This window comes from Lonchura striata, chromosome 3 (genome assembly GCF_050655825.1).
Source record: "Lonchura striata isolate lonStrDom1 chromosome 3, ASM5065582v1, whole genome shotgun sequence".
Taxonomy (NCBI): domain Eukaryota; kingdom Metazoa; phylum Chordata; class Aves; order Passeriformes; family Estrildidae; genus Lonchura; species Lonchura striata.
Window position 1 is genome coordinate 27,142,479 of NC_140705.1, and position 20,905 is coordinate 27,163,383.

The window sequence follows — 20,905 nt, forward strand, 5'->3', positions numbered from 1 at the left end:
TCTGTGTCAGTTCTAAGAAGCTAGAGGCATTGGATTTATTTTTTGTATTGTCTACTTTCATATTATTTTGCCTACTTTTAAGTCCTTGAATCATATTATTCCAATGTTATAAAAATTAATAGCTTCCAAGTTTAATCACTATTTGCAGAAAAAAAAAATAGTGATGATGACCACCTTTGAAGAAGTCTTTGAAATCTGAGTTCTAAAAATATCAGCAGAAGTTTTACATTAGTTATATAAAAAACTCGTGTATATCAGATTTTTTATCTCAAAATGATCTGTTGGCAATGCAATTGCTTGGACTAGTCATATATTTCTCCAAAATTAGTAAAATCCTGGCTTTGCAGATGATCAAAAACTATCATAATTTGCATTCTCTCATGTGATATGGCAACACTGTTTCATAGTAAGAATAACCATGTCAGTGAAAGTCATTAAAGGGGAAAGCCCTGCATCTTGTGTTTATTTTGGAGTTTTTCATCACGTAGCATCAAAATTTGCATCATATAGAATGTTTTCGTCAAGCAGTGCCTTGGAATATGAAGCTATTCCTATTTTTTTCTTTTCTTAATACAGATATTTTACTACAAAATCATCCCTTATATTGTGGTCTGACAACACATGAATGTCATATTGAATAGTCAGATGTGTAATGCAAACAACCTGATTTGACAGCTGTGACTTTAACATTCTACAAACAAAAGGGTCTTTAGTAGTATCAGTATGGTATTAAGTAGCAAAACAGGCCTATGCTTTTAGTCTTCAGTGAATTTAAATTTAGGAAGATGAGAGATTACTGAATAGTCTAACAGCTGATTTTCAAAGAAAATTATTGAATCTTTTTTTGGAACAATTATCCTTTACAATGGAATCACTCACTTATGTATGTAGCATGAGTCATTCTTACCTGCTTAGAAGTTAAATCTTTGTGAAAATAAAAACCACTATAGTAAAAAACTTACCAGTCAGTCACTATATAAATTAAAATCTGTGAAAAAAATTAATAAAGGAAAAGTTGTCATCAGTTTTGTTCTGTACTATGCTAATTAACAATTAAACAAGATGCCTGAATTTCTAAGTATTTTTATAGTGAATATAATAACAATTTTACATGAAGAATCCAGGGGTCTGCAAAAAATGAAAAAAAAATTAAGCAGATGACTATGGACAATGGTACTCAAATATGCAAGAGAAAAGGAAAAAAAGATTGTATGAGGCTATATTTTATTTTAAATGAGATGTCATGAAGCTTCTTTTCCATTTCTATTTTTATGTGTATGGAATGCTTTTTAATTAACAGACATTATGAATACAATATATTTAACAGATGTAGTTTCTAGAGAACCAATTTATTTCATATTAAAAGTAAATTCTACCATTTGAGATAGAAATAGAATCATTCTGTTCCATACAGCAACTTATCTTGAGAGCAGCTGTATCTCTCTAGTCCTTAAGAGCATCCTCAATGTCATAGAAGCAAACACTGAACCTTCTTTTCAAATCAACCTGATCCTAGACAGGTTAAAACAGAATGAGGCAGCCACTTCCAGTTTATGGATGTGGCACAAATGTAATTGTCTTCTATGGTAATACTACAATTCTTAAGCAGTAGTTACACAATCAACATTTTGCCTCTTTATATTTTCTAAGATCTTACAGTCGTCCTGTCTGATGGAACAAGCCCACAATTCTCAGGAATTTTCCTTGGTATTTGTATCATGATAGTGTCATGAAGCTTCTCATCATTAACCAGAGTCCCATCAAACCAGCCAAAAGGAAAAAAAGAGAACAGATGGGTAAGCATTTCCAGAAAAAGCTCGTGACTGAGGGATCATTTGAACAAATCACAAAGATTAACAAAGGTCTAACTTGAAAAAAAAAACTCTTTTCACCTACAACATCTACTCATTTAAAAGGAAGACAAAAAAAAAAAAAAATAAAAAGGAAGATGCCTTTCCAGTTGAAACAGAAATGTTTTCTCCATTCTTTTCGTCATTCGTCACCTGACACAGTCTGCTTCCTTTGACTCAGATTATACAGCAAAGAGGAAATTTGAGCAGGCTGTAAGAGACAATTTTTTTACAGTGGGCTGTGAGGTCAGATTACTTTTACTGAATGTGCTTCACAAGTTCCAGAAAAGACATTTCTCCCACTTATATAAATGTGATTTTTGTTGGTCCTTAGTATTTTGGGATATGAAGTCAAGGTGGAAGAGCTAGGCAAGAAGGTAAGAACATCAAGAAGTTTGCAAATACAGAAATTTCAGTGAAGCAAAAAGTAAAAAGATGAATAACATCTTCAGATACTGAGTGCTAAAATCTATGGTAGACATTCTGATTCTATTCAATCACTCTGGCTTTAACTAGAGGGTTATGTAATTCATTGGCATCTATCCAAGACACTGATAGCTTCAATTTTATGTGTTTATTTTTAAAATATTATATATTTTCATAAAATACATAATGAAAACAAGTATGTTCACCCTTAAAGAAGTCTAAAACAATAGACTATTGATAGGTCTAAACTTAGCATCACCATCTGCTTTAAAAATGTTTTCTATTTACAACCCATTTGCACCCAGGTGAAATCTTTCTACTTGATAATTTATCTAATGCACAAATAGGTATTCTGTACATAAACCTCCTTCACATATAGCTTTGGTAAATTAAGATTTTGCATTGCTTTTTCTATACAATATTTTATACAAGAAAGCTACATAACTAACTGGAAGAAATAGATAATATGTCTATGAAACCATTAAGATAACTCTCAAATATACAGTGAATAAAGTATTTGTAGCTCATTTGCCTGTGACAACATCCTCTCTCCAGAGGGGCTTTAAAAGCTTTTCAGCTCTTTCCTAGATTTTTTTATGTGATACATCAGATGTATTATAACATTGCTGGGTTTTTTATTTAAGTAATAATTCTAATCAAAAGTCATAAGTAGACCTATGATGTGATGCGATGTTAACTATATTAAATATTATATTAAATATATCTAAAAAAATATTTATTGAAGTACATACACATATTTGTTTCTATTTTAAAAAGAAAATTTTTTCTTTCCAAAAGAAAATCCCTACAGAATGCTTTACCAGATTTTGCTCTGAAATACACTACTATAAATTAAAAGTGTGTTCCATGTATTTCAGAAGAGAAGTTACCTCTTGATTTTATGGACAATGATAATCCTGCTTGGATTTAGTGCCACATTTTACTGGGGAAAAAACTAAGAATAAGTCTTTTTGTAAAGTTGCTCTCTTAATGGCTTATGGTTAGTCAATCTTGTGACTTCAGCTGACTTTGATTATTTAGTTTGCAAAATTAGAGACCTAATAAGTCTTTTGCATAATTTTCTATATATTCAGTAGAATCTAATATAAAAATATTTATTATCTAACATTCAAGGAGAAATTAAGAAGATGGAAAAGTGACTAAGTATTTATAATTTAATATTTGGGAGAAGTTCTAATCAGTATTGTGTGTTTGATCAGCTGATTAGAACTCTAGTTCATCAGCTGATTAGACATGACTTGAGAAAATTACTGATAAAGGGAAAATTCCCTTTTCTGATTATTGTTTGTGCTACCATCTAACTTTTTAATATTTTTGAATTAATTTGACTTTTGAAACCAATTTACTTTTAATTGTTGCCAAAACAAAAGACACGGTAGTAGGGATAAAGGTATAGGAAAATGTAAAGCATTCAGATGACTTTTAAGGGCATTTTTATTTCTAAAGAAAATAAGTACTATGTCTCTCAAAATAATTTGCCTACTAAACATCTATAGAATTCAACAGATTTTTTCCATATTCAGGTTCTAGTAAAAGCATTTCATCTGTGGTAGTTTGGCCAACTTGCTATGGATACCCAGTACATCATTTTATTTAATGGTCATGTTGAGTCTTTCTTAATGAAAGAATAAGAGACTCTATGAACAAAGAGAGTTTCATACAGTTCCACTGCTCTAGTTAAATTGCCATGTTATTTCCTTTCTTCTTTAAGGATATAATTTGCAAAGTAAAAATATATTCTGGTTGTAAGACATAATTTTAATGTAGTTATTTTATATCAAAAATAAAGAAGTTAAAAGAAAGAAGAAAAAAAATTATTTTATACCTAAATATGCTATCTATGTGTGTAATATGAAATATGACTACATTGTAAAGAGAAAAATAAAACCAAAAGAATCAATGTGCTAGTTCCAAATTATAGTTGAATAGAATAATGATTTATCACATCAATGGATAACTTTATATACATACAATAATGATTGTGTTTTTCTTGAAGTACTGTCTTTGCCAGTTTTTTAAAGTTGCACCCTATATTTCATTACAATGAAAACCCACTGGGTTTTAATTTTGGTTACAATCAATACACTATTACTTATTTTCAAAATTTCAGTGTTTAACACAATTGTCAATGCTATGAATATGGGGTTTTGGCTATATATCCCTACGTTTACTTGCATAGGTAAAACTAGATATTACCCTATGTCACTTTTAAACTATTCACTAATGTCCATTGGTATTACAGTTCTGTATTTTTGACTCCTCTCACTAAAAATGACAGCAAGGAAAAAAAATCTTCATATTTTGTCATCTTTCTTGAGCTTTCTGTGCTTAAATGTTATTGCATTAGTAAGCATTACCTAGGGTCAAACTATCCAAACCACCAAAAAGAGCCTGACGTCTGCAGGGCTGTAAAAGTTTTACATACTTCTCTGAACTCAGTAGGACATGAAAAATTTGATGCCCTGCCTTTTTGACAAAGATTAACAGGAACAGAAGATGGCTTGGCATGAATCCATTTTGTGACAAAAATTGCCATGAGAATACAAAATAGTACAATATTAATTCATTTTCATGAAAATGATGGTAATGAAAATGAGAAATGGCATCAGCTAAATCCATTTTCATTACTCTGTTGTGATTGCAATCTTGTAGCTCTCAGCTAGTGGGCTGAGTGAAGAGATCTATATTTTAACCACATTTTTAATGTATTTGATGAGAATCTCCTTGCCATTATATACCATTTCACTCTATAGTTTGAATTTTTGCTTTAAAATGATTTTAGATCAGTTTTAGTTATCTAAACATGACAGCATATTTATTAATGATCCTTAAACACAGTTCATAGGAAGCAGTCATGGAGCTCTGAAGAAACTGGCATTTTATGACCCAGTTTGTGAAAATGCAGAAACCCCATATTTGTAATACATTTATGTAAAAAAGCCAAAGCGGTGTCTAGACCTGGAAATGCTTGGCTCAAATTGCTTTTCCTTTAAAAAAAAAAAAAAACAAAAAAAAAAAAAAAAAAAAACAACAAGTACTGTTTGGATTCCATAAAATTTAAATGAATTGTGTTACAAGTTAAAAGATTATTTCTTACCATCAAATTTCCAAGTTAATTCACATAGAATTATTTTTATTTTCTTTACTTTTTTCCTGAGTAAGCATAGAAATATTTTCTCATTACTGTAATAGTAAACTTTGCTTGGTCTGACTTAGGAAGAAACAAGTCAATAAATGACATAGCTAACAATATAAGTTTTTGCATATTAGCACAGAGAAATTTTTACAATTTATACAAATATATACAATTTAAAATCCAGAAAGTCACTCAAAAGAAAGCCCAAAGAAACACATTCTGAAGATTAACTGTTCTATTTTTTAACTCTATTTTTTTCCACCAGCTTGTTTTGTACAGTAAGATTGCTTTGGCTGCATCATTAGTTTTACTCAAACTCATGTCAGCATTTGGTTTAAGAATGTAAAAATAAAAATAATAATGTAGTTATTATTTATAAAAGAAAAATACCAATTTGTACATGTGCTCCACTCTTTAATATACTCACATCCAACATATTTTTAGCTTTACACTTTTCATGCTTTTTTTCAAATCTTAAATGACTTTAAATGACTTAAGCAGTCTTTCTCTGCTTCAAATTTCCAAGCACCACAGAACCTGACAGTGTGAGAATAGGATTGACTATATTCTGTAAATACAGCCCAGTCTTTGAACAGAAAAAACTGAGTATTCTAACAGATGTGCAGCTAATTTAAGCATTCCAGCTAGAACTTTGACATCTTAGTTTTTTGGCATTTTAATTTTTTTTTTTTTGAAGGAAAGATAGTCTCTAAGATTTCCCCTTCTATTGCTGCAGGACAATCTCTGTAAATGAAAAATCCAGGATTTTCAAACTCTTTCTTTGTAATTTTGTAAATAGAGAAGGCAAAGTGCCTGACTATCAAATTACCTCAGCAAATAAAATCCTTTTTGTGGTTATGGCTAAAAATTGCCTTCCAAATACAGAATAGAGACCTATGATGCTCTCTTTTCACAGTTGTCCCCATAACATCAAGAAAGTTGGTAACCAGAAGCTCTTGATAAAGGTATAACATGAACTTTGTGCCATGGTAGTGTATCACAAACCTGCCTGAGACCATGTGACACAAAAAATGAGGTAGGTCTAGCACAAGCTGGCCATCTCCTGCAGCTCTTTTCTGTCTGGCCTGCTGAATGCAAACTGACTAACATGAAATCAGCTTAAAAAGTAGGACAATAGAGGTCAGCCAAAGACTTGTATGGAAGGTTTTTCCATCATGCATTAAGCTTGCGAAAACACACACTTTAAAGCTTTAGAATACAGTTTATTTCAGAAAAAAATATATTTGCTGCTGTTGCTGTCTGGATGTATATGCTTTTCTAACATCTGCTTTCCTTTTTATTAAAATAATTTATGCAAGTTATGTTCTTAAAAGGTAGAAACAGTATAAATCATTGCACTATATATCCATGTATTTTTGTGTGTCTGAATTTAACTTTTATTTTCTTTATGATAGTTTCTGAGAGCTATGGATCATTGTATCAGGCAGATTTTTATTAGTCTGTTTGCCTTCTCTGCTGTTGAAAGCAGTGGTACATTTGCATCAAAAAAATATACAGAAAACCAGGAAAAATGCACAACTTTTAAAGTGATTTCACATAATTTATTGGCTTTGCAATTCTTCAGAGTTCTCATGACAAAGCACCTAATGAGAATAAAACCTAGCTAATTAATCTATTAATTTCTCAAATGCATAATAAGAGTGAAAACAACCTAAGGATGGTGAACATAGTGCAATTTTTAATTAATCTCATAGTATTGCCTTGTCCCATACACCTTACCCTACAACATTAAATCTGACTTTTTATCCTGAAATTCTAATACTACTCAGAACTGGCCCATTATCCTCAAAGTGTAATCACTGTTGCTCTTTTTTCATCCTTGCAGTTTCTAAGTTTTAAAGTAAAACAAAACAGATAAAATATTTTGATTCAGAATGGTATTAGGCAATAGTTGTGATCAGTACTTTATATCACATGAGGAATTATCCATTTTTCAAAAGAAATTTGCTCCATCTTCACTTGAAAAGTAGTTTACACATTCAATTGCAGTGATTTACTAAGGAAGACTAAAATTCTAATACATAATATAATGCCCATTTCAAATTTTTATTCAAAAAGACCCATGAAATATTAGCTATGTTGGCCTTTATCTTTCTTACCCATGGAGTCTTTGTGTCATGTCATCCTTAAAGATGTCAGGGTGCTGCTTCATAGGAGCCAGCTGATACAGTTCCCCTAATGAACAAAATGATCTCTGCAGGCAGTGACATCAGACACTGTCTTTAGGGTGATTCAGGCTGCTATGAAGAGTTAGTGTTATAAAATTGCATATATCATTTCTTGAAAGTCATATCTAGGGCAGTTTTTGTAGAGAGCTGTGCCAGTGTAGACAGCAGGGAATAACAGCACTCAAATCTCAACATAGTTAAAATAGAACTACTTGAACCAAGCAAAAGCTGACTGGTCTGGACCATCTGAAAATTGGTCCTGAACACCCAGTATCTCTAACTGAACTTCTTTGTGTAGGTTCAGTGATTTTTCCAAGGACAGATGCTATATTAAGTTGTAGCTCCCTTCAGAAGGTTGCTGTGAATAAAACTTGACAAAGTACCATTCTCCTATTTCCACTGTGCATTTTAACACTCAGCTGGTAGCCAGGAGACATGATGGCCCCTGCCTAAAGAATTCACAGGAAACATACAGTCATACAAGAGTTGTGATGTTATGATTGAAAGAGAAACTTAGAAATTATTCTGTTACTAAATCTAAAGCACTTAGTAATGGATTTAGGTCTGGTACTAAATAAAAACCTAATCCAAAACAAGAGGCAAATGAACAAAAAAAGAAAGAGCAAAAAATGTACATATACATATACATATACATATACATATACACACAAGATTCCAATCAAACTAGAAATGAGATTAACTTTAATTTTGGAACATATACTCCCTTAATACTCATTAGGGAAATAGTATTCTGTATAGAATATGAAAGGAATTTCACTGAAAAGGAATTACAGGGTATACTAATAACTTTTACAGCAATGTTTCTTCTTTAGCAGATATTAAAAACTAATGTCCATGTAAAACTTTTTTTTTTTTTTTAATTTGGGGAATTAACGTGTTTATGTGCATTTGATTAATTATTTCTGATATAATGAGTTCTTTTTGTTGTTTTCCTGTTCTCTGGTCATCCATGTTTTCTTATATCACCTGTTTTTCCATTAGAAAGAGAGGAACTGCTGGACTGCTGGTTTTGTATGACTGAATCAGGCTGCATAGGCTTTGCCTCAGTGGATCAGTGAAACTGTTACAACAGGCAAAGCCACTGGTCTGTAGAAAAGAGAAATGAGTAGCTGTGTGTTTACAATAAACACATGTAAGAGTGTCAAAAATACAAGAATCTGAAGAAAAAAGGACTTGCTGCTTCTGAGCAAAACCAACTTTCCATTGTCATTCTTGTTAAAAGCAATAGGAATTCGTCAAAGATTAAAAAAGGCATTGCTCAAAGGGAATCCCAAGAGCCAGGTTTCTGTTCACTTTCAATTCTGTAGCAGTGTAAATACATACCTCTGAATGCAAAGGAAAAGGAGGTGATAGTGATATACATATATGCTAGAATATTTTGGTAGCTCTGTAAGTTTCTTGAATTGGCTATGAGTGTACATATATATATATAGATATATACAGATGGATAGATAGATAAATAGATAGATGATAGATAGATATGTCAGAAAATCCACTGCAAAACTGTCTACATAATACTGTTGTGCTATAACACCAAAAGCTTAAAGCAACATTCTAAGGTAACAAGAAAAATGGCAATGCGTGTGTTTTGCTAGAGCACAAGTTCTGTAATTCTTTTAACTTGGGAATACTGTAGATTACTGTTTCCAACTGTGTCTGACACAGGTAAAAAATATGCTTTATGTCTGTTTAACAGCAACTGAAAAGACTGTTCTTAAAAGTGGCAGGCAAATTATGTCCTGGTACACTGGTGACAAGATCTCAGAGATTTTTGTTGCTCTCTGCCCTGGTTTTCATTACTGAATTTCACAATTATTTTACCCTTAGCTGCAGTAGCGTTAGAAACAAAACAGACCTTCTGGTGATGAAAACCAGCCTTGTTTTGCAGCTTCTGTACAACAGAGTGTCTAAATTAGTCTCTGTAAGAATATGGTTTCCACAAGTACACAAAGTAATTCCCATCCTGCTGATGAGATGGGTATAAAGTTTACACCTTGGTCTCAAGTACTATCATTCGTAGAGGTCCAGAATTACACATATCCTCTTTGAATAGTCTCATGAAATACATACACAACAAAAAAACAGATTTCATAAAAGCAAGAAAACAAAAAAAGAAGTCTATACCAAGTGCACTAACAGCACTAGTTCACTGTGTTCAATTTTCACCTGATACAGAAATAGATTAACACTGACATATTTAATCAATTTTTGTGTCAACATGAGATGCTGCCAGTAACATAGCGTACAGATGCCTTAAAACACGGTGTAATGGACTTTCTATATAAAATAAAATCCAATAAAAGAAAATAATTCAGTGCCCTGCCTTAAGTACAGGATTTCCTTCTGTCTTTATTTTTAATAAAGTACTTTGTGTGTGCAATCCTTGTATCACACAGTTTCTGACTTAATGTGCAAGGCACCTTAGCTTGGCACGGTTGTTTTGTTACTTCAGGCAGCCCTCCAGCTGTGGGCCAGCACTTGGTCAGACTGATTTGATCTTGGCAGGAGGCTAAGAACACATAACACTTTCAGTTGTACATCATGACTTTGGGTGTTTGATGTGGGAAATAGACAAAAGTGTTATCTTAATAATTTCAACAGTGTACAGTTTGATCTCCTAATCAGTCACAGCCTCTTTTAGAAAGGGGCAGATTAATGACAGTTTCAGAAAATGCTGGTAAAGTGTACAGTGGTTTCATAGTCTTTGATCAACTGCATACTAAATCTTATGATTAATTCTTATTCTTGACAATTATTGTAATCTAATCAATTCCACACTCTTATTTTCATGCAATGATTGTAAGGAGAAAAGAAAATTGCACATAATTAATCTTTTCTTGTGATAAAGATCACTGCAAGGATTTGACAGGACAAAAAATTAAACCCACCCACTTAATCTTGAAATTGTCTTCTGCTGTCTGATTCAAATGCCATAAGGGAGGTGACTTCTTGGACATTATCAGTCATTAAAAAAAAAAAAAAAAGTATGCCTGTGTTTCCTACATCATAGAGAATCATCATTCACAGATGATAAGTAAGTGATGAAGGCTGCTATTTTGCAAATTAATAAACAGGTAAGAAATTGAGTCTTTTAGAAGTAGGATGGGAGTAGGGATGGCCAATTAAACTTTAGTCAAATTGACACGCTTGGTAAAAATTCCTCTTTCATATTGGGTTGAAAATTGTGTAGTAGACCAAAATGAAAGATGCTTAATTCATCCTGCCACTCTAAGTTCTAAAAAACATTTTCTTTTTCCAACAGGGAGCTGCTTTTCACCCTCTTCTCTCACTTGTAATTTAGGCTGCTATTTGTATAAAGGTAGATGGAGAACAGTTTTTTGTTTGTGTGAATGGCCTATGTTGGCAATTAGTTTAAGAGACAATATTTCCTCAAGAAAAAATATATTGAATTATTCCAGCTACTAACATTGCATGAGTAACATACCTTAGTATTTTGCCAACCTGGAAGATAAAAGTTCTGCAATGAAGAGAAATTTCATGGCACAGAAAGCATCCTCTGTGTTATAGTCATGGGCTTTTAGGCTCTGTAGTATTTGTCAGTGAGCATAATATAACTCATTTAGTCATATTGCTGTACTCATTGATTAGGATGTATTAATGCCAGTGGGCTAAATTTACAAAGGTTGATAGAGGTGGTTCACAACTGAGTTAGTTTGACATTAGCTTGAAATGAGGAAGCTGAAATGAAGAATTGAAAAACTTGACTAAATACACCATTATTTAAATAACCATTCAAGTATTGCTTCAAAAATGGAAACTGAATATCCTTTTTTATTTTCTTTGTTTATAACAAATGCACATCTCACAGGAATATGGAAATCTAGATTAATTTCTCTGTACATCACAACCTTTATGTAAGCAGCAGGTAGGTTCTTCATGTTTACATACAGTTAATGGTTTTTAAATATAATTAATAATATTTAATATGAAAATCGGTGTGTTCAAGACTATTGCTGTTATATTGCACTTATGGTTATAAAAGGGGAGAGGACATTTAAATGCAAAAGAGGAATATAGAGTTTTATGGCTTTTTATAAACATATATTTTAAGATTATTGGTGTAAATGAAGCGCGATAAGCAACTTAAGAGTTTCAGGGTCCAGTTCCAAAAAATCAGTTGTCTCTTAGGCTAAATAGCAATATTATCATCTATTTTTAAAGCAAGAGAACCATTCAAGAATCTGACAAGGTCATAATGTCCTAATACTTTTCTCCTTTAGATTATAAATCACTATTTAATTTTCACAGCATAGATTCAGCCTGTACAGATGCAAAATCTGACAGTGAATGAGAATAAATTATTTCCTGGGTGACAAGTGGGGAAAATATGGACACATTGTAACAGAAAGTGATTCATCCATGTAGTTGTACAATGATAAGGACATACACTTTTAAACGATTAGTTAGCCTAAAGGTGTCTTCCTTCCATGCACATGAGCATAAATACTACTGTGCTTCCAGCAATGAATAATTTATTTGTAAAGGAAAAAAAATGTGCTGTAAAGCAGCAGGGACAGAAAAGAAATTCTGATCAATAGCATCGCATCAGAGCTACCTTATATTTTGCAAAATGTCAGGAGTGTCTAATGAGGTTTTCACCTAAAGGGAACATAGGGTAGTACTGATGACACAGAGAGATGATGAGCAGTGTCTGTCATGGATATCTGTCTATATGCCAAGTTTAATCCCATTTCATGGGCAACAAATAATAAATTGAAGTTATTCTGGAATATAGAGGTAATTATAAAAGGAAAAGCTGATGTTCTTATACAATGACAAGCTCTATGCTTAAAAAAAAAAATATTTTTTCTAGGAAAATTTCTAGGAAGTATTGTCCCTAAAATTTGTAAAGATTTTCAAACCCCTGATTCCTATAGATTTAGATTTCATAACCTTTTATTTTTTCCTTTTTTTTTTTTTTTTTTTTTTTTTTTTTACAATTTCCCCAAAACTGTATCCCCATAGACAAAGCTGCAGCAAATACATAGGGAGAGGGCAAGTATGTGATTTCACATGTCCATAGATGTTAACTAGCCACAAGTTCATGGTAAAGAGGAAGCATGGTAACAACTAATAGGCTCCAGAATATCTCTCTGCAGCTCTACAAATGAAATGTTACAAAAAGAATATAGATCAAACAGAAGGGTGCAGTACGCAGTAGAAAGACTGCTCAGCTCTTCATGTTGGTTTTCTGAACACGATTTCAAACACTGTAGTGTATAAAGCAATGGGAAAGTGCAGGGTTAGAGCTATAGCTAAAGGAGGAGTTGTGCTACATAGTCCTTACTGTTGGATGAGGAATGTGGTTTTTAAGTGAATATCCTGATTGTTCCTCCTTATAGGGCTTCAGATCGCATCACGTAGCACATGAATAGGATTCCTTCCCAATTAAATTAAACCAGAACATGCACTCCCAGTGTGTAACTAATAAATCCAAATGCTAACAGGCATTCAAGTCCCCAGGTAGAAACTGAAGCTAATCCAAAATAAAAAATCCTGAACTGCATAATCTGAATACCAAGTCTTCCACATGAATTGTTTTGTTGTCAAGAACCATTTCAACACTTGCTGTGTTGTACTGAAGCTTGCTGGACAGTGCTACCAGAGACAAAAAAGGCAGAATGTCTGACATTTGCACATAATTCCCAGCACTATTCCAAATTTCTTTTGAACAACTGCTGTGTTTCATCTGAGAAACAAATATTCTTCTTAACCATTTATGTTTCACTTTAAAGAGCTGTGAGTAGGACCAGACAGAATTTGAGTTGAGACATTCAGAACTCCATTTAATTTCTATTTTTATCTGACAAGCTCTATTGGTAACACTTCTCCTATGAATATTCCTTTTTGTGCCTGAGCAGTAATTGTAACCTATGAAACAGATTTTCTTCTTTTAACTTTGAATTGTTATGTTTACACTGAAAATTACCTTACATAGTGGGCTAAAGTAACACCTTCATATTAAAAAATGTTATATATCTAAAAATTCTGAAGATATTAAGAAAATATCATTGATTTTTTTCCTTTTTCCCCCACAGAAAAAATTCTTGCTCTTTGTGTGAACATGGTTTTTCAGGGAAGAATATAATCTTATCTGATCTCCTGTTATGTTGCTTTACTTCACATTTCAGTGTGCAGAGTTGCCAAAGTCATGGTGTGTAGAAAAAAAAAATCCAGTCCTGTGGTGGGCATCAGATACTGGAAACTCCATTGCTTACATTTCTTTTTTCCCATTTTCCATATTCTACATTTATATTCATAAAAATATATAAATTTCTATGCATGCAACAATAATGTCCTATATTATTTGAAAAATATTTCAAAAATGCGAAATATTTCTGTCAAAAATATTTTAGGGCAACCTTACAGTCTTTTATTTGAAAAGTTGCATTCATGAATTCTGTCTGTCACATACAGTTATGTTCAAGATTTTTGCCATTCTCATCAACTCCCCTTCCAATGGTCAGCATAAATGAAATTATATCATTGCTCTCACCAGTGAAAATACTCATCCTTCCAACCTATTTTCTTTATTTTATTGCTAATTAAGGTGGTATCTACTTATTTTTAAATTCTACATTGAATAGACTTATTTTGAATAAGAATTTTTTTTACTTTAAAGTATCCCACTTTTTCTATGACATTTATATGATGATCACATTTATTTAGACATATTATTAAACAATCACAAGCACTTTAAAAGATAATACTGTGAAAATATAAAAATGAAATATATGATAATTTGGTAGTACAAGCATTGATGTCAAGTTTACACAGTATTATTTGGCAATAGAATTTTGCAAATCATAGACATCTAAGTATCAAAACTAATTTCATTGACAATCTGCAAAAATAAAATTACTTATAGATTTAAGCATTTCACAAACAGTGTATTAATTAAAATGTTAAGTTTCCTGGTAAAATGCATAGTTAAATAGGTCAGGAGAAGCATTTGTCCAATGTGCTTAACACAGGTCAAAAAGAAGTAGAGAAATCATTTTGTATAAACTAAAATATAATAAATCATTGACCTTTTATTTAGTTTGCTATGTGAATGGCAAGAAAACTTTTCCCCCAAGAGAATCCCATAATTTTGTCTATTTTAAGACTTCATATATAATTTCTACTTCAAAATTTGCAAGGTAGATGCTATTTCATGAAGGAAGAAATGTAGCCTTTTAACCTAAGTAGCTCAGGTGTTTTTGAAATTTTCTGCATCCTTGTAAAATTCTTTAAATACAAGGATTTTATGTTTTCTGAGTATCTTGTTGAGGCTAACAAAAATATCAAATATGCTCCATACAGGGAGCAAGAAGAGAAAAGCATAACTGTATAAATTAAAGGGTAAGAACATCCTGAAGAAAATTCAAGAAGTAGCTTAGACTTTGCAGGAAGCAGAAGACTCTGGCCATGTTAATTTCTTAACTATAGAAGAGAAATGGCTCCACTATTTCAAAATTACTGCCTATATTTGAAGAACCTATTATCACTTCTTTCATTTGTCACTTTAAAATCTTCTAGGCCCCTTAAATTTTCTCTTCTGATGAAGGCCAAGATGCATAACTCTTGTTCTACACATAATTTCTTTTTTTTTTTTTTACAGAAACCACTTGATTCCTTTTCCTTGGAGTGATAAGTATGCACTGGCAGTGATCTATCTGTATGCTGTTAGACATGCAAGAAGCATCCACTCAGTCTGTGAAACAACTGGTATTTAATGAATTAAAAAAGATGTCATATATTACCTACCTTGCAGCCACTTACTTGTGTGAGCAGCTTTACACAATAACTGCTTCCAGGCTGCATCATGTAATTACCTTATTCAAGTTCTGTTGTATTGATACATGAAATAACAGCAGCTAGCATATTCCAAAGGAATATTTCCAAAAGAACACACTCCTGGGAGTCATGCAAAAGCAGGAAATCTAGGGGATTTAGTAAAATTTTAGTAAAAATTTAGAGGATCAGAAGGGTCCTACAAGCAGGGCAATGTCTTGGCAATGTAAAATATGCCAAGGTATTATACAACCTTCATCAATTGATATTGTTCAAAAAATAAAATAAAAATTTTTGTCTCATTTGATTTAATAAATAGTTTTTATCATTTATAATTGTTGCAATGATTGGACCAATCCAGAAAGTCAATGTTCAAGATATATTTAAAGCTAATAACAGCTTCTTCATTGTGTATCTTGGAAATCTTTATTATCCTTAAATATCTTTCATGCTTTAGTAAAAATTTATGCTACATTCATTTTAGGATGAAGGTTACTTTTTCTACAATTATTGTCTGAGACATGCTTTGCAATATACACATGGTCATCAGCACTTTGATTGACAGATTATTATCTAATCTGGCATTCGATTTGCACAGGCAGTTTTCCAGTAGATTTGACACTGATCATCTGTCCATTTGATTTGTTAACTACACAAAAATGTGTTATTTTACAAAATGACTAAAAGCTTGCAACTCTGCATGGGAATGCTGTTATTTTATATTTTATTTCATCATAAATTAGTTTTCCTGAGAAGTGGCTTTGGTTTGTGAAACCAATGGCATTATTTTTCTTTCTCTATCAACTCTCTACAGCTAAATATGCCTCTGAAATTTGGGGTTCAAATGTTATTAATTTGACTAGAACAGGAAAAGAGAACCAAGGCTGACAGGATGGGGAGATAAAAAAAAATGCAGCAGTATGGACATGAAATCCTCATATTACAGAATATATCAAAGTCAGTGTCTGTTGGCATGTTCCCTCTATAATAAATCCTATTTTCTTCTAGATCTTCTCTTTATCCACAAAATATTTATGAAAAAAAAATCAGAAACCACAAATCAAGACAACGCATAACACTAGAATGAAAATCAGCGCTGCCAAACAATTTTGGGAACACAAAATATCTGGGTTTATGTTTGTTGAATATCATACTGTGTAATTTTTAACATGCATTACACAACATTTTCAAAAAGAGGATGTCTTTTTCAAAAGGGTAAATATTACAGTTTGCCTATTTCTTACTTATTCTTGCAAAAGCTCACTGATATTATTTAAGAATGTGTATAAAAGTGGATGGACCTGTGTGCAAATAGCCACACATTTTCTGCAACATAAGTGCACACAGGAAGGAAATTATCCCAAATTTGACAAATGCATTCATAATTTCATAAGATTTGCTCATAATTCTTTTTTAGCTGTCTATAATCTAAAAAAAAAAAAAAAAAAAACAAAACTAAATAATCAAGATTAAGATCAATGAAACAAGGAAGAATAAGATCCAGACCAAGCAATATAGTAATAATAAAAAGAATAAATTATGTTTCCATCTATGCTCAAATACCCAACTGTGTTTCTCTGGGCAAAATTATTAGTAAATATTTACATGCTTTTCATGTGATTATCCTCTCTCTCATATCATGCTACTCTTTAGCAAAAGCCAGCTACCACTGATATTAATTGGAAAAGGCCCTTGGAAAATTACCATATTGTTCTGATTTCTTCAGACAATAGGTTTATCCCTGAACTAGATGAATACTGCATGTTAGTGAAACTTCTCAAAGACTTCTTACTAGTCAGCAGAATTATTTAGCAAAATACTTAAAAATTAGACATGAAATTATAGTTATAATTTAAATGACATTCACTTATATAAAGATTAGTCTAAAGCAAATATATAAAGAATTCATGAATGGAGATGCTTTAAAAAAGGTAAAAATATTAATTCTGTGAAAGTTCTTGATGCTTGCTACAGTATCTCTTCATCTCAGATATGTCCCTTCTAAATAAAATATAGCTAAACATATTCTCATATGTGTATAAACAAAAATGCGTACTATACCTGTGTTGCCTTTTTTCTTCAAATCTTCGGAAGTATAAAGGCACAATGTCTTGGTTTAACTTGAGCAATGCACAGTAGCAGCTGTTTGATTCAACCTATGCCATAGCTTTCATACTTACCATGATCAAATTTTGTTCACCAAAAGTTACAGTATTTCATGCTTATTTGTGACAATGTTTTTAAAAAGTATCAACTACATTTTGAACTGATGTTGCTTTCATAAAATGGATTCTATATCTAAGTGAAAGTCATTAAAGCAATCATGCATATTTGGAAATCATACATTGCAACAAGACTATAAAAATACAATGGGAAAGATTAGATAATTAGTAAAATGAAACCCAAAACTCCTCTGATATGGGAACTCTCTGTGCTAGTTGGTTGGGCTTCTAATGGCTTTCAGAAAATTTGTCTGCCTTAGAAATGAAAAAAAAATTATTTTTGAAAAACACTTTGGTTTTAGTAAACATAGAAAAGCTTTTATTTAGAATATGCTAATAAGTATAAACATTCACTTTTTAAATTCCCTTCAGAAACATTTTGTATTTTTTCTGTCAGAAAGCCATACATTATTTCTGGTCACAGTTTTTAGCTACCATTGCATATTTTGAGTCAAAGACAGTTGTCTGTTCTGTGAACACTCACTCCTAAACCAAGCAAACTCGATATAAACTGTATATGGTTTGTTATTGTTGGCCTGGAGAGGGATAACAGTCTGAAAACAGTAACATCAAAACTAACTTTAAACACCTTGGGAATATGTTCATCCTGTCATATCTATAATCAAATCAAAGTAAAGCTTTTCAAGATTTGCTATTTTAAATAAGCACTAAAAGCTATTATGCATTACAAAGTAAACTCTTAAGCTGGTGTGTGGGCCTACATATAGCCCAGACTTTATCTTTCTAATCTGATGATGAATACAGCAGGCCACCATCTGGTGTGCGTGTACATCAACAACTACAATACAGCCCCACAACTTAATAATCACAAACTTTAACTGCTACTTACCACTTATTTCCAGCTACAGAAGGTCTCTGATTTAAGCTGTCAAATAAACGTAGAAAAACAGCATAAGATTAACTGGTTTTGTTCCAGAATGGGTTTCACATGCAGACAGTGAAGCAGAGAGAGCTCTGCTGTTGCTACAGAAACCTGACGCTGAGGATTTAATGACAGCATCAGATGGTATTGTACTAGAGATTGTCTGCTTGAGGGACTAGACAGCATGCTGCTGATAAGAAATAGGAATGCATTCCAAATGTTTTCAATTTGCTTTATCAGAGGAATCCTTTCATTGCTTCAAATATATTAATTTGATAGCAGATACAAAGAATTTATATTAATGTTAAAAAAAATATTTGAAACATAATCTGTCTGGAAGTCCTCAATGCAGGTAACTAACCTTCCTAAACCCTTATTCAATATGTAAAGTTTATAAAAGTAATACTTTATTTTAGTCTGATAAATATTTAACATGTATATATTATTTCTAAAATAATTTGTCTTTAAACTGACAACTTATAAAAATGAAGCCATTTTAAATTCAGGTGTTTTAAGTTCATTAATTACTGTTAAAAAAGGATCCAAAGAGGAAAGATTTCCAACAAACTCTAAATTTGCAGGGGCCTGCAACTATTAAATTTCATGGATTTATTTCATATTCAGTCATTTAATTTTGTAAATATTTTTACTTCATTATAAAAGTTTTGAAATACTATTACAATTCAGAAACAGTATTTCTGAACACGGGCAGTATGAACTGCAAAGTATCACGTGTCAAAATTAATGTATTTTTCTGGTGAACATTTCCTTCTATAATGTCTCTTTCTTCTTCACAAATCTTTCCGAATTTCATTTACTTCTGATTGTTTGTTGATTGTTTATAAATTAACAAATATAATAAAAATATTATTTGAAAACAAAACCTGTGATTCTTCCATGAAATGTTTCTCTTTTTTTTGGTAGTTCATCTGAGCTCCAGTATACTTGTTCATTGGGGGGCTTATATAAATACACAGAAATAATATTTTATAGTCAATTTAGGCTCTTCTGTTCCAAGGAATTTCACAAACATATTTCCCACAAAATTATATTGGAAAGCCTGTTGATAGTACTCACAAAAGCAACTCCTTTCCTTCAAAGATAAGGCCACTGCAACTTTACTCTCCAAACAGAGCAGAAAGGACTGCCATTTCAAAGGTCTGAACCAAACATCACACAAGATCGTTTGATCAATATAGCTTTGAAGGTTAAAGATTGATTCAGTCCTACTGGGATTTTAGACTGTATCTCTTGGAGCCTTAGGTATTTTAAACCTGAAGATAACCCCATCGACAGACCTCTCCATTAGCATCAAAGGGAATTTCTGATTATGTCAATAGTAGGCCAAACATTCTCTCTACCACTATCCCCAAGAAATCCCAACAAAACTAAATTAAACTAAAAAACAAACAAACAAACAAAAAAGTCTCTCACCAAACAAACTGTCCAGAGCAAGGAAAAACCTATGAAATTCCTTATAATGAATTTTCCCGTAATATTTTCTCTTTGGATCCAAAATAATACTGGGGAGAAAAAGTATTAATTGTTTACCCATAGTCAAATTAAAACTTCATCGCTGATGTTTTCTCTCTATTGGTTTTTGAGCAAGATTTAGAAAGTTCAAGATGAAAAGTAGTTATGGTCAAAAAAAAAAAAACAAAACCAAATCAAAACAAACAATAATATTAATTTGGAGTCAATATAGGTAATCTTGGATTAAATGTATTAATGCCTTTTGAATTAGACATTCAAAATCAATACAAACATTTTGGATTATTTTTAAATAAAGAGTGCTTTGCAATGGAGAATAATTTCTTTTTGAATAATCAAAATAATATGTGTTAACATTTCACCAATAAACTATTTTCTAACTTTTTGGGAATTTCTCCTATATTCTAGTCCAAGTTGCTCACCAATTTCTCTCTGAGTTTTTTGGTTTAGACTGAAACTTCTCCCCAGTTCCTTTTTAGACATATGTAATATTTGTCAAAACCAATTAAATATCCCACTCGGTGTACATTGTGAAATAGCTTTGAAGACCTCCTACCAAAAGTATTCCCACTACAGGATATATTATTTAAAGGAATATATGGTATACGAACATAAAGTGCTGCATGTATATTCAAGCTTTTTAAATGTTAAGCTTTGAAAGAAGAGCTTTGAAGAGGCTTCAAGAGAAGGGTTCAGGAAAACTGTTGCCTTCATGGAAGGCAAGGCGACCTGGTTTCAAGGAACAGCACGGCAGCCCAGTCTCCCCTGGGCCACTCGGGCTAACGACACACGCAGGCACCAGTGTGGTGGACGGTCGAAAGCCTTTATTATCTTATCTCATGGGTTTAAATAGTCTTGGGGGACTCTGC

The 20,905-nt window shown here is 32.1% G+C and overlaps 1 long non-coding RNA gene across 1 annotated transcript in view; it reads right to left on the bottom strand.

Moving 5' to 3' along the window:
* Positions 1–18,975, bottom strand: part of LOC146767822 (uncharacterized) — a 95,992-nt gene extending 77,017 nt beyond the window's left edge. The window contains exon 1 of the long non-coding RNA XR_014953630.1: positions 18,513–18,975. This is a non-coding gene — a long non-coding RNA (uncharacterized LOC146767822). The remainder of the gene's footprint in view (positions 1–18,512) is intronic.
* Between the last annotated feature and the right edge of the window lie 1,930 nt (positions 18,976–20,905).